Here is a 13,180-nt window from a genome sequence, read left to right on the forward strand (position 1 = left end):
CAAAGTCAAACTATTGGAGTGGCCATCACAAGGCCCTGACCTCAATCCCATATACAATTTGTGGGCATAACTGGAAAACTGTGTGCGAGCAAGGAGGCCTACAAACCTGATTCCGTTACATCAGCTCTGTCAGGAGGAATGGGACAAAATTCACCCAATTTATTGTGGGAAGCTTGTGGAAGGCTACCCGAAACGTTTGACCCAAGATAAACAATTTAAAGGCAATGCTACCAAATACAAATTGAGTGTATGTAAACTTCTGACCCACTGGGAATGTGATGAAAGATATAAAAGCTTAAATAAATCACTCTCTCCACTATTATTCTGACATTTCACATTCTTCAAATAAAGTGGCGATCTTAACTGACCTAAAACAGGGATTTTTTACTGGGATTAAATGTCAGGAATTGTGAGAAACTGAGTTTAAATGTATTTGGATAAGGTGTATGTAACCTTCTGACTTCAACTGTATATACTGTATTTTATACTGTCTATTGCATCTTGCACATGCCGCACGGCCATCGCTCATCCATATATTTGTGTGTATAAGGTAGTTGTTGTGGAATTGTTAGATTACTTGTTAGATATTACTGCACTGTCGGAATTCGAAGCACAAGCATTTCGCTACACTCGCATTAACATCTGCTAACCATGTGTATGTGACCAATACAATTTGATTTGATTAGATTTTTATACATGACCCAGAGCATGATGGGATGTTAATTTCTTTGGAATTGCTCAGGAACCACACCTGTGTGGAAGCAACTGCTTTCAATATACGTTGTATCCCTCATTTACTCAAGTGTTTCCTTTATTTTGACAGTTACCTGTACATGTAGTTCACTACTCCCCAACTCTGGCGATAAATATGTTGATTGCGTCAACGAGGATGTGTAAACTAAGCTATGACATACATGGACATACAGCACATATTTGACATGTCATAAATACCTCAGTAATTGCATGTAATTGCATGAATCAATCCAAGATGGCGTAGCAGTATCCCTTGTATATATCGTTTTACATCTTTTTCTTCGCATATCTTTTAAAATATTTTGCTAAATCCCAACATCTAAATACTCTCCTGCAACCCACCTCACCCAATGTAGCGTGGATCTGCTTTTTTTCTCTAAAGTATTAATATTTACTTCGGATCTGGAATCCCTCAACTGAAGCTAGCCAGCTAACTACCAGCTATCAGTCAGCAAACCATTGCCAGCAGTCATCAGCTAACATTCAACTCGGAAAGCTCTCGCCAGTTCGAACAACGTGACTCTAACCAGAGCATAACGGACCTTTTATTTTTATCCCCGGATTCCTACCGCAAACTGAACATTTTCATCTGGATCTTCACAACTTGCTAACCACAATCCCGGATGACTACTCCTGGCTAGCGTTTCCATCCCACAAGCAAGCACCAATTAGCTTGAAGCTAGCCCGGTCAGGGCTCCTGTGCTACCACCAAAGCATTCTCCTGGGCTACAATATCCGGACCCATTCTACAGCCGGTACGGGGCATGGAACCCGGCAGATCCCCTACGACTGGAATGCCAACATAATCTGCCCGAGGACTCCAACATGCCCCTCTGGCGCGACGCCCGCTGAAGGCCCGATATGCCAACCAGCAAGGCCTGCTAGCTACCTAGAGCTACTTGGAACCATACTCATTCCACGACTGGTCTATCGACGTCACCGCACGAAGAGGCAAACACAGACTTACCCCCATCGCGACGTCCCCCAAAGGCTAACTTTCTAGCCCCTGCTATCTGCTTGCTTGCTAACCCGGTCTGCTAACTGCTAGCTCGCCGAGCCCAGTCTGCTAACTGCTAGCTTGCCTGCCCGGTCTGCTAACTGCTAGCCGCTGCTAACTGCTTGCTTGCTCACCCGGTCTGCTAACTGCTAGCCCCTGCTAACTGCTTGCTTGCTAACCCGGCCTGCTAACTGCTAGCTTGCCGGTCTACTAGCTGCTAGCTTGTTTAGCCCCGGCCTACTAACTGTTAGTTTGTTAGCATCGGCCTGCTAACTGTCTGAATCGCCGTGTCCCCAGCCAGCCCAACCACTCACTGGACCCATATGTTCACTTGGCCACGCATGCCTCCCTCTAATATCAACATGCCTCGTCCATTACTGTCCTTGTTAGTGATTACTGTTTATATTTCACTGTAGAGCCTCTAGCCCTGCTCAATATGCCTTAACCAACCATGTTGTTCCACCTCCGACATGTACGATGACATCACCTGGTTTAAACATCTCTAGAGACTATATCTCTCTCATCATTACTTAATGCCTAGGTTTACCTCCAATGTACTCACATCCTACCTTACCTTTGTCTGTACACTATGCCTTAAATCTATGCTATCGTGCCCAGAAACCTGCTCCTTTTACTCTCTGTTCTGAACGTGCTAGACGGCCAGTTCGTATAGTCTTTAGCCGTACCTTTATCTTACTTCTCCTCGGTTCCTCTGGTGATGTGGAGGTTAATCCAGGTCCTGCAGTGCCTAGCTCCACTCCCACCCCCCAGGTGCTCTCATTTGTTGACTTCTGTAAACGTAAAAGCCTTGGTTTCATGCATGTTAACATTAGAAGCCTACTCCCTAAGTTTGTTTTAATCACCGCTTTGCACACTCTGCCAACCCAGATGTCTTAGCCATGTCTGAATCCTGACTTAGGAAAACCACCAAAAACCCTGAAATCTCCATCGCTACCTATAATGTTTTCCGCCAAAATAGAACTGCCAAAGGGGGCGGTGTTGCAATCTACTGCAAAGATGGCCTGCAGAGTTCTGTATAACAATCTAAGTCTGTACCCAAACAATTTGAGCTTCTACTTCACCTTTCCAGAAACAAGCCTCACAATGTTGCCGCTTGCTATAGACCTCCCTCTGCCCCCAGCTGTGCCCTCGATACCATATATGAATTGATTGCCCCCCATTTATCTTCTGAGTTCGTGCTACTAGGTGACCTAAACTGGGACATGCTTAACACCCCGGCCATCCTACAATCTAAGCTTGATGCCCTCAATCTCACACAAATTATCAATGAACCTACCAGGTACAACCCCAAATCAGTAAACACGGGCACCTTCATAGATGTCATCCTAACTAATTCGCCATCCAAATACACCTCTGCTGTTTTCAATCAAGATCGCAGCGATCACTGCCTCATTGCCTGCATCCGTAATGGGTCTGTGACCAAACGACCACCCCTCATCACTGTCAAACACTCCCTGAAACACTTCCGCGAGCAGGCCTTTCTAATCGACCTGGCCGGGGTATCCTGGAATGACATTGACCTCATCCCGTCAGTAGATGATGCCTGGCTATTCTTTAAAAGTGCCTTCCTCACCATCTTAAATAAGCATGCCCCTCTCAAAAAATGTAGAACTAGGAATAGATATAGTCCTTGGTTCACTCCAGACCTGTCTGCCCTTGACCAGCACAAAAACATCCTGTGGCGTTCTGCATTAGCATCAAATAGCCCCCGTGATATGCAACTTTTCAGGGAAGTTAGGAACAAATATACACAGGCAGTTAAAAAAGCTAAGGCAAGCTTTTTCAAACAGAAATTTGCATCCTGTAGTACTAACTAAAAAAAGTTCTGGGACACTGTAAAGTCCATGGAGAATAAGAGCACCTCCTCCCAGCTGCCCACTGCTCTGAGGCTACGAAACACTGTCACCACCGATAAATCCTCTATAATTGAGAAGAGAGAGAGAGCTGCAAAATCTGGACCCCTACAAATCAGCCGGGCTAGACAATCTGGACCCCCTCTTTCTAAAATGATCTGCCGAAATTGTTGCAACCCCTATTACTAGCCTGTTCAAACTCTCTTTCGTATCGTCTGAGATTCCCAAAGTTTGGAAAGCTGCCGCGGTCATCCCCCTCTTCAAAGGGGGTGACACTCTAGACCCAAACTGCTACAGACCTATATCTATCCTAAAATGTCTTTCTAAGGTCTTCGAAAGCCAAGTTAACAAACAGATTACTGACCATTTCGAATCCCACCATACCTTCTCCGCTATGCAATCTGGTTTCAGAGCTGGTGATGGGTGCACCTCAGCCAGGTTCTAAACGACATCATAACCGCCATCAATAAGAGACATTACTGTGCAGCCGTGTTCATCGACCTGGCCAGAGCTTTCGACTCTGTCAATCACAACATTCTTATTGGCAGACTCAACAGCCTTGGTTTCTCAAATGATTGCCTCGCCTGGTTTACCAACTACTTCTCTGATTTGTCAAATCTCAGTGTGTCAAATCGGAGGGCCTGTTGTCCGGACCTCTGACAGTCTCTATGAGTGTGCCACAGGGTTCAATTCTCGGGCCGACTCTCTTTTCTGTATACATCAATGATGTTGCTCTTGCTGCTGGTGATTCTCTGATCCACCTTTACGCAGACGATACAATTCTACATACTTCTGGCCCCTCCTTGGACACTGTGTTAACTAACCTCCAGGGGAGCTTCAATTCCATACAACTCTCCTTCCGTGGCCTCCAACTGTTCTAAAACGCAAGTAAAACTAAATGCATGCTATTCAATCGATCACTGCCCGCACCTGCTCGCCCGACCAGCAGCACTACTCTGGATGGCTCTGACTTAGAATACGTGGACAACTACAAATACCTGGGTGTCTGGTTAGACTGTAAACTCTCCTTCCAGACTCACATTAAGCATCTCCAGTCCAAAATTAAATCTAGAATCGGCTTCCTTTATCGCAACAAAGCATCCTTCACTCATGCTGCAAAACATACCCTCGTAAAACTGACCATCCTACCGATCCTCAACTTCGGTGATGTCATCTATAAAATAGCCTCCCAACACTCTACTCAACAAACTGGATGCAGTCTATCACAGTGCCATCCGTTTTGTCACTAAAGCCCCATACACTACCCACCATTGCGTCCTGTACGCTCTCGTTGCTTGGCCCTCGCTTCATACTCTTCACCAAACCCACTGGCTACCGGTTATCTACAAGTCTCTGCTAGGTAAAGCCCCGCCTTATCTCAGCTCACTGGTCACCATAGCAGCACCCACTCGTAGCACGCGCTCCAGCAGGTACAGTGCCTTGCGAAAGTATTCGGCCCCCTTGAACTTTGCGACCTTTTGCCACATTTCAGGCTTCAAACATAAAGATATAAAACTGTATTTTTTTGTGAAGAATCAACAACATGTGGGACACAATCATGAAGTGGAACGACATTTATTGGACATTTCAAACTTTTTTAACAAATCAAAAACTGAAAAATTGGGCGTGCAAAATTATTCAGTCCCTTTACTTTCAGTGCAGCAAACTCTCTCCAGAAGTTCAGTGAGGATCTCTGAATGATCCAATGTTGACCTAAATGACTAATGATGATAAATACAATCCACCTGTGTGTGATCAAGTCTCCGTATAAATGCACCTGCACTGTGATAGTCTCAGAGGTCCGTTAAAAGCGCAGAGTGCATCATGAAGACCAAGGAACACACCAGGCATGTTATGGTGCGTGAATGAGGACCCAAAAGCGAATTAACAAACAGAGTACTTTAATGACGAACATACGTGGGCTCAGATGGACAGGTAGATTCCGACAGGACAGGACAAGGTTGCAGCACACACGATGATAGTCTGGTTCAGGCATGAGACACACAAACAAACAAACAAGAATCCGACAAGGACAGGAGCAGAAACAGAGACAGATATAGGGACCTAATCAGAGGGAAAAAGGGAACAGGTGGGGAACGGGGTGACGAGGTAGTTAGGAGGAGACAGGGCACAGCTGGGGAAAAGAGGGGGAGAAAAGGTAACATAACAACGACCAGCAGAGGGAGACAGGGTGAAGGGAAAGGACAGAGACAAGACAACATGACAGTACATGACAGTACCCCCCCACTCACCGAGCGCCTCCTGGCGCACTCGAGGAGGAAACCTGGCGGCAACGGAGGAAATCATCAATCAGCGCACGGTCCAGCACGTCCCGAGAGGGAACCCAACTCCTCTCCTCAGGACCGTACCCCTCCCAGTCAACTAGGTACTGATGACCACGGCCCCGAGGACGCATGTCCAAGATTTTACGGACCCTGTAGATAGGTGCGCCCTCGACAAGGATGGGGGGGGGGGGGGGAAGACGAGCGGGGGCGCGAAGAGCGGGCTTAACACAGGAGACATGGAAGACCGGGTGGACGCGACGAAGATATCGCGGAAGAAGAAGTCGCACTGCGACAGGATTAATGACCTGAGAGATACGGAATGGACCAATGAACCGCGGGGTCAACTTGCGAGAAGCCGTCTTAAGGGGAAGGTTCTGAGTGGAGAGCCAAACTCTCTGACCGCGACAATATCTAGGGCTCTTCGTTCTACGCTTATTAGCAGCTCTCACAGTCTGCGCCCTATAACGGCAAAGTGCAGACCTGACCCTCTTCCAGGTGCGCTCGCAACGTTGGACAAAAGCCTGAGCGGAGGGGACGCTGGACTCGGCGAACTGAGATGAGAACAACGGAGGCTGGTACCCGAGGCTACTCTGAAAAGGAGATAGCCCGGTCGCAGACGAAGGAAGCGAGTTGTGGGCGTATTCTGCCCAGGGGAGCTGTTCTGACCAAGACGCAGGGTTGCGAAAAGAAAGACTGCGTAAGATGCGACCAATAGTCTGATTGGCCCGTTCTGCTTGACCGTTAGACTGGGGGTGAAAGCCGGAAGAGAGACTGACGGAAGCCCCAATCAAACGGCAAAACTCCCTCCAAAATTGAGACGTGAATTGCGGACCTCTGTCCGAAACGACGTCTGACGGAAGGCCATGAATTCTGAAAACATTCTCGATGATGATTTGTGCCGTCTCTTTAGCAGAAGGAAGCTTAGCAAGGGGAATGAAATGAGCCGCCTTAGAGAACCTATCGACAACCGTAAGAATAACAGTCTTCCCCGCTGACAAAGGCAGTCCGGTGACAAAATCTAAGGCGATGTGAGACCACGGTCGAGAGGGAATAGGAAGCGGCCTGAGACGGCCGGCAGGAGGAGAGTTACCGGACTTAGTCTGCGCGCAGACCGAACAAGCAGCCACGAAACGACGCGTGTCATGCTCCCGGGTGGGCCACCAGAAACGCTGGCGAATGGAAGCAAGCGTACCCCGAACGCCAGGGTGGCCGGCTAACTTGGCAGAGTGAGCCCACTGAAGAACGGCCAGACGAGTAGGAACGGGAACGAAAAGAAGGTTCCTAGGACAAGCGCGCGGCGACGGAGTTTGAGTGAGTGCTTGCTTTACCTGCCTCTCAATTCCCCAGACAGTCAACCCGACAACACGCCCCTCAGGGAGAATCCCCTCGGGATCAGTGGAGGCTACTGAAGAACTGAAGAGACGAGACAAAGCATCAGGCTTGGTGTTCTTAGAGCCCGGACGATAAGAAATCACGAACTCGAAACGAGCGAAAAACAGCGCCCAACGCGCCTGACGCGCATTAAGTCGTTTGGCAGAACGGATGTACTCAAGGTTCCTATGGTCAGTCCAAACGACAAAAGGAACGGTCGCCCCCTCCAACCACTGTCGCCATTCGCCTAGGGCTAACCGGATGGCGAGCAGTTCGCGGTTACCCACATCATAGTTACGTTCCGACGGCGACAGGCGATGAGAAAAATACGCGCATGGGTGGACCTTGTCGTCAGAGAGGGAGCGCTGAGAAAGGATGGCTCCCACTCCCACCTCTGACGCGTCAACCTCGACAACGAACTGTCTAGAGACGTCAGGTGTAACAAGGATAGGAGCGGATGTAAAACGATTCTTGAGGAGATCAAAAGCTCCCTGGGCGGAAACGGACCACTTAAAGCACGTCTTGACAGAAGTAAGGGCTGTGAGAGGAGCTGCCACCTGACCGAAATTACGGATGAAACGACGATAGAAGTTCGCGAAGCCGAGAAAGCGCTGCAGCTCGACGCGTGACTTAGGGACGGGCCAATCAATGACAGCTTGGACCTTAGCGGGATCCATCTTAATGCCTTCAGCGGAAATAACAGAACCGAGAAATGTGACGGAGGAGGCATGAAAAGTGCACTTCTCAGCCTTCACGAAAAGACAATTCTCTAAAAGGCGCTGGAGGACACGTCGAACGTGCTGAACATGAACCTGGAGTGACGGTGAAAAAATCAGGATATCGTCAAGGTAAACGAAAACAAAGATGTTCAGCATGTCTCTCAGGACATCATTGACTAATGCCTGAAAGACAGCTGGAGCGTTAGCGAGGCCGAAAGGAAGAACCCGGTATTCAAAGTGCCCTAACGGAGTGTTAAACGCCGTCTTCCACTCGTCCCCCTCCCTGATGCGCACGAGATGGTAAGCGTTACGAAGGTCCAACTTAGTGAAAAACCTGGCTCCCTGCAGGATCTCGAAGGCTGAAGACATAAGAGGAAGCGGATAACGATTCTTCACTGTTATGTCATTCAGCCCTCGATAATCTATGCAGGGGCGCAGAGACCCGTCCTTCTTCTTGACAAAAAAAACCCCGCTCCGGCGGGAGAGGAGGAGGGGACTATGGTACCGGCGTCAAGAGCTACAGACAAATAATCTTCGAGAGCCATACGTTCGGGAGCCGACAGAGAGTATAGTCTACCCCGGGGGGGGGTGGTTCCCGGAAGGAGATCAATACTACAATCATACGACCGGTGTGGAGGAAGAGAGGTGGCCCTGGACCGACTGAACACCGTGCGCAGATCGTGATATTCCTCCGGCACCCCTGTCAAATCACCAGGCTCCTCCTGTGAAGAAGAGACAGTGGAAACAGGAGGGATAGCAGACATTAAACATTTCACATGACAAGAGACGTTCCAGGAGAGGATAGAATTACTAGACCAATTAATGGAAGGATTATGACAAACTAGCCAGGGATGGCCCAAAACAACAGGTGTAAAAGGTGAACGAAAAATTAAAAAAGAAATGGTTTCACTATGATTACCAGAAACAGTGAGGGTTAAAGGTAGCGTCTCACGCTGAATCCTGGGGAGAGGACTACCATCCAGGGCGAACAAGGCCGTGGGCTCCTTTAACTGTCTGAGAGGAATGTCATGTTCCCGAGCCCAGGTCTCGTCCATAAAACAGCCCTCCGCCCCAGAGTCTATTAAGGCACTGCAGGAAGCTGACGAACCGGTCCAGCGTAGATGGACCGACAAGGTAGTGCAGGATCTTGAAGGAGAGACAGGAGTAGTAGCGCTCACCAGTAGCCCTCCGCTTACTGACGAGCTCTGGCCTTTTACTGGACATGAAGTGGCAAAATGACCAGCGGAACCGCAATAGAGACAGAGGCGGTTGGTGATTCTCCGTTCCCTCTCCTTAGTCGAGATGCGGATACCTCCCAGCCGCATGGGCTCAGCACCCGAGCCGGCAGAGGAAGATGGTAGTGATGCGGAGAGGGAGGCGACGGAGAGCGCGAGCTCCTTTCCACGAGCTCGGTGACGAAGATCAACCCGTCGCTCAATGCGAATAGCGAGTTCAATCAAGGAATCCACGCTGGAAGGAACCTCCCGGGAGAGAATCTCATCCTTTACCTCTGCGCGGAAACCCTCCAGAAGACGAGCGAGCAAGGCCGGCTCGTTCCAGCCACTGGAGACAGCAAGAGTGCGAAACTCAATAGAGTAGTCTGTTATGGATCGATTGCCTTGACATAGGGAAGACAGGGCCCTGGAAGCCTCCTCCCCAAAAACAGATCGATCAAAAACCCGTATCATCTCCTCCTTAAAGTCTTGATACTGGTTAATACACTCAGCCCTTGCCTCCCAGATTGCCGTGCCCCACTCACGAGCCCGTCCAATAAGGAGAGATATGACGTAGGCGACACGAGCAGTGCTCCTGGAGTAAGTGTTGGGCTGGAGAGAAAACACAATATCACACTGGGTGAGGAACGAGCGGCATTCAGTGGGCTCCCCAGAGTAACACGGCGGGTTATTGATTCTGGGCTCCGGAGATTCGAAAGCCCTGGAAGTGGCCGGTGGATCGAGGCGGAGATGGTGAACCTGTTCTGTGAGGTTGGAGACTTGGGTGGCCAGGGTCTCAACGGCATGTCGAGCAGCAGACAATTCCTGCTTGTGTCTGCCTAGCATCGCTCCCTGGATCTCGACGGCTGAGTGGAGAGGATCCGAAGTCGCTGGGTCCATTCTTGGTCGGATTCTTCTGTTATGGTGCGTGAATGAGGACCCAAAAGCGAATTAACAAACAGAGTACTTTAATGACGAACATACGTGGGCTCAGATGGACAGGTAGATTCCGACAGGACAGGACAAGGTTGCAGCACACACGATGATAGTCTGGTTCAGGCATGAGACACACAAACAAACAAACAAGAATCCGACAAGGACAGGAGCAGAAACAGAGACAGATATAGGGACCTAATCAGAGGGAAAAAGGGAACAGGTGGGGAACGGGGTGACGAGGTAGTTAGGAGGAGACAGGGCACAGCTGGGGAAAAGAGGGGGAGAAAAGGTAACATAACAACGACCAGCAGAGGGAGACAGGGTGAAGGGAAAGGACAGAGACAAGACAACATGACAGTACATGACAAGGCAGGTCCGAGATACTGTTGTGAAGAAGTTTAAAGCCGGATTTGGATACAAAAAGATTTCCCAAGCTTTAAACATCCCAAGGAGCACTGTGCAAGCGATAATATTGAAATGGAAGGAGTATCAGACCACTGCAAATCTACCAAGACCTGGCCGTCCCTCTAAACTTTCAGTTCATACAAGGAGAAGACTGATCAGAGATGCAGCCAAGAGGCCCATGATCACTCTGGATGAACTGCAGAGATCTACAGCTGAGGTGGGAGACTCTGTCCATAGGACAACAATCAGTCGTATATTGCACAAATCTGGCCTTTATGGAAGAGTGGCAAGAAGAAAGCCATTTCTTAAAGATATCCATAAAAAGTGTTGTTTAAAGTTTGCCACAAGCCACCTGGGAGACACACCAAACATGTGGAAGAAGGTGCTCTGGTCAGATGAAACTAAAATTGAACTTTTTGGCAACAATGCAAAACGTTATGTTTGACGTAAAAGCAACACAGCTCATCAGCATGAACACACCATCCCCACTGTCAAACATGGTGGTGGCAGCATCATGGTTTGGGCCTGCTTTTCTTCAGCAGGGACAGGGAAGATGGTTAAAATTGATGGGAAGATGGATGGAGCCAAATACAGGACCATTCTGGAAGAAAACCTGATGGAGTCTGCAAAAGACCTGAGACTGGGACGGAGATTTGTCTTCCAACAAGACAATGATCCAAAACATAAAGCAAAATCTACAATGGAATGGTTCAAAAATAAACATATCCAGGTGTTAGAATGGCCAAGTCAAAGTCCAGACCTGAATCCAATCGAGAATCTGTGGAAAGAACTGAAAACTGCTGTTCACAAATGCTCTCCATCCAACCTCACTGAGCTCGAGCTGTTTTGCAAGGAGGAATGGGAAAAAATTTCAGTCTCTCGATGTGCAAAACTGATAGAGACATACCCCAAGCGACTTAGAGCTGTAATAGCACGCCCAATTTTTCAGTTTTTGATTTGTTAAAAAAGTTTGAAATATCCAATAAATGTCGTTCCACTTCATGATTGTGTCCCACTTGTTGTTGATTCTTCACAAAAAAATACAGTTTTATATCTTTATGTTTGAAGCCTGAAATGTGGCAAAAGGTCGCAAAGTTCAAGGGGGCCGAATACTTTCCCAAGGCACTGTATATCTCACTGGTCACCCCCAAAGCCAATTCCTCCTTTGGTCGTCTTTCCTTCCAGTTCTCTGCTGCCCATGACTGGAACGTATTGCAAAAATCTCTGCAGCTGGAGACTCACATCTCCCTCACTAGCTTTAAGCACCAGCTATCAGAGCAGCTTACAGATCACTGCACCTGTACATAGCCCATCTGTAAACAGCCCATCTATCTACCTACCTCATCCCCATACTGGTATTTATTTATTTTTATTTTGCTCCTTTGACCTCAGTATCTCTACCTGCACATTCATCTTCTGCCGATCTACCATTCCAGTGTTTAATTGCTATTTTGTAATTACTTCGCCACCATGGCCTATTTATTTCCTTAAAAACTTGTTAAGGACAGTATTTCCCCTTTGGTTGAATTGCGTGCCCATAGTGAACTGCATCAAAATCTGTCCTAAATTGCTAATATATGCATATTATTATTATTATTGTATAGAAAACACTTTGAAGCTTCTAAAACCGTTTGAATTATGTATGTGAGTATAACAGAACTCACAGGGCAGGCAATCTTCCAAACTAGTTTTGGAATCCTGAAAGTTGGGGCAACTTTGACGTCATCGCCCCCTCCCTTCCCAACAAGTTATGGATCTGGAAACACTTCCTATGTCTTCCACTAGATGTCCTCATTCAGTAGAAAGTGCAATGGAGCATTTGCTGTGAACTTTGACCTAATGGGAGGGAAATTACTACAGTGTCGCAAAAGATTCATGTGCTTGAAAGCGCGTATGCGTTTGGAGTGAGTCGTCGGTTCCAATCAGCCCGAGATGAACTAGAATTGGCCGTTTGGAATGCCATTCGTTTTGTACGTTTATAACATCCTGAAGATTGATTCTGCACTTAGTTTGACCAGTTTCGTCGACCTGTAATATGTAATTTGGAAGTTTTGATGCAAAATTATCCTGGACCAGAAGTCATTTTTTGGGCATTTGAGCTGAAAGTGGTAGCAGATGCTGCTACATGGACACTAGAATTGAACATTATGAAACAAAACGATTTATTGTTGAAGTAGGACTCCTTGCAGTACATTCTGATCAAAGACCATCAAAGGTAAGGGAATATTTATGTTGTAATTTTGTATTTCTGTTGACTCCAACATAGCGCTCAGACGTAACAATGTTTCTCCGCCGTCTCAGATTATTGCAATGTTAGGCTTTTTCCGTAACGTAAAAAAAAAATGTGACACAGCGGTTGCATTAAGAACCAGTGTATCTTTAATTATATGTAGAACATGTATCTTTAGTCAAAGTTTATGATGAGTATTTCTGTTATCTGGCGTAGCTTTCTATATTCCTCCGGACATTTTTGAGAATTTTCTGAACATGGCGTCAATGTAAACCGAGATTTATGGATATAAAATGCATAGTTCCCTGAGGGGAACGCCTCGCCGCAACAGGCTTACCTCATTTACACTCACTGTATATCGACTTTTTGTTTTCTTTTGTTCTACTGTATTATTGA

The 13,180-nt window shown here is 47.5% G+C and overlaps 1 protein-coding gene across 9 annotated transcripts in view; it reads left to right on the forward strand.

Moving 5' to 3' along the window:
* ripor3 (RIPOR family member 3) overlaps positions 1-13,180 on the forward strand; it is an 81,478-nt gene that overhangs the window by 38,035 nt on the left and 30,263 nt on the right. Inside the window, exon 1 of one of the 9 annotated variants that reach the window (XM_036949846.2) lies at positions 12,187-12,769. The exons of the other annotated variants lie outside the window; for them this stretch is intronic. The gene's annotated coding sequence lies outside the window, so the exon portion shown is untranslated. Of the gene's footprint in view, positions 1-12,186; positions 12,770-13,180 lie in introns of those variants that run through there. 9 annotated transcript variants of the gene reach the window in all.

This window comes from Oncorhynchus mykiss, chromosome 17 (genome assembly GCF_057628025.1).
Source record: "Oncorhynchus mykiss isolate SJ-2025 chromosome 17, ASM5762802v1, whole genome shotgun sequence".
Lineage (NCBI taxonomy): Eukaryota > Metazoa > Chordata > Actinopteri > Salmoniformes > Salmonidae > Oncorhynchus > Oncorhynchus mykiss.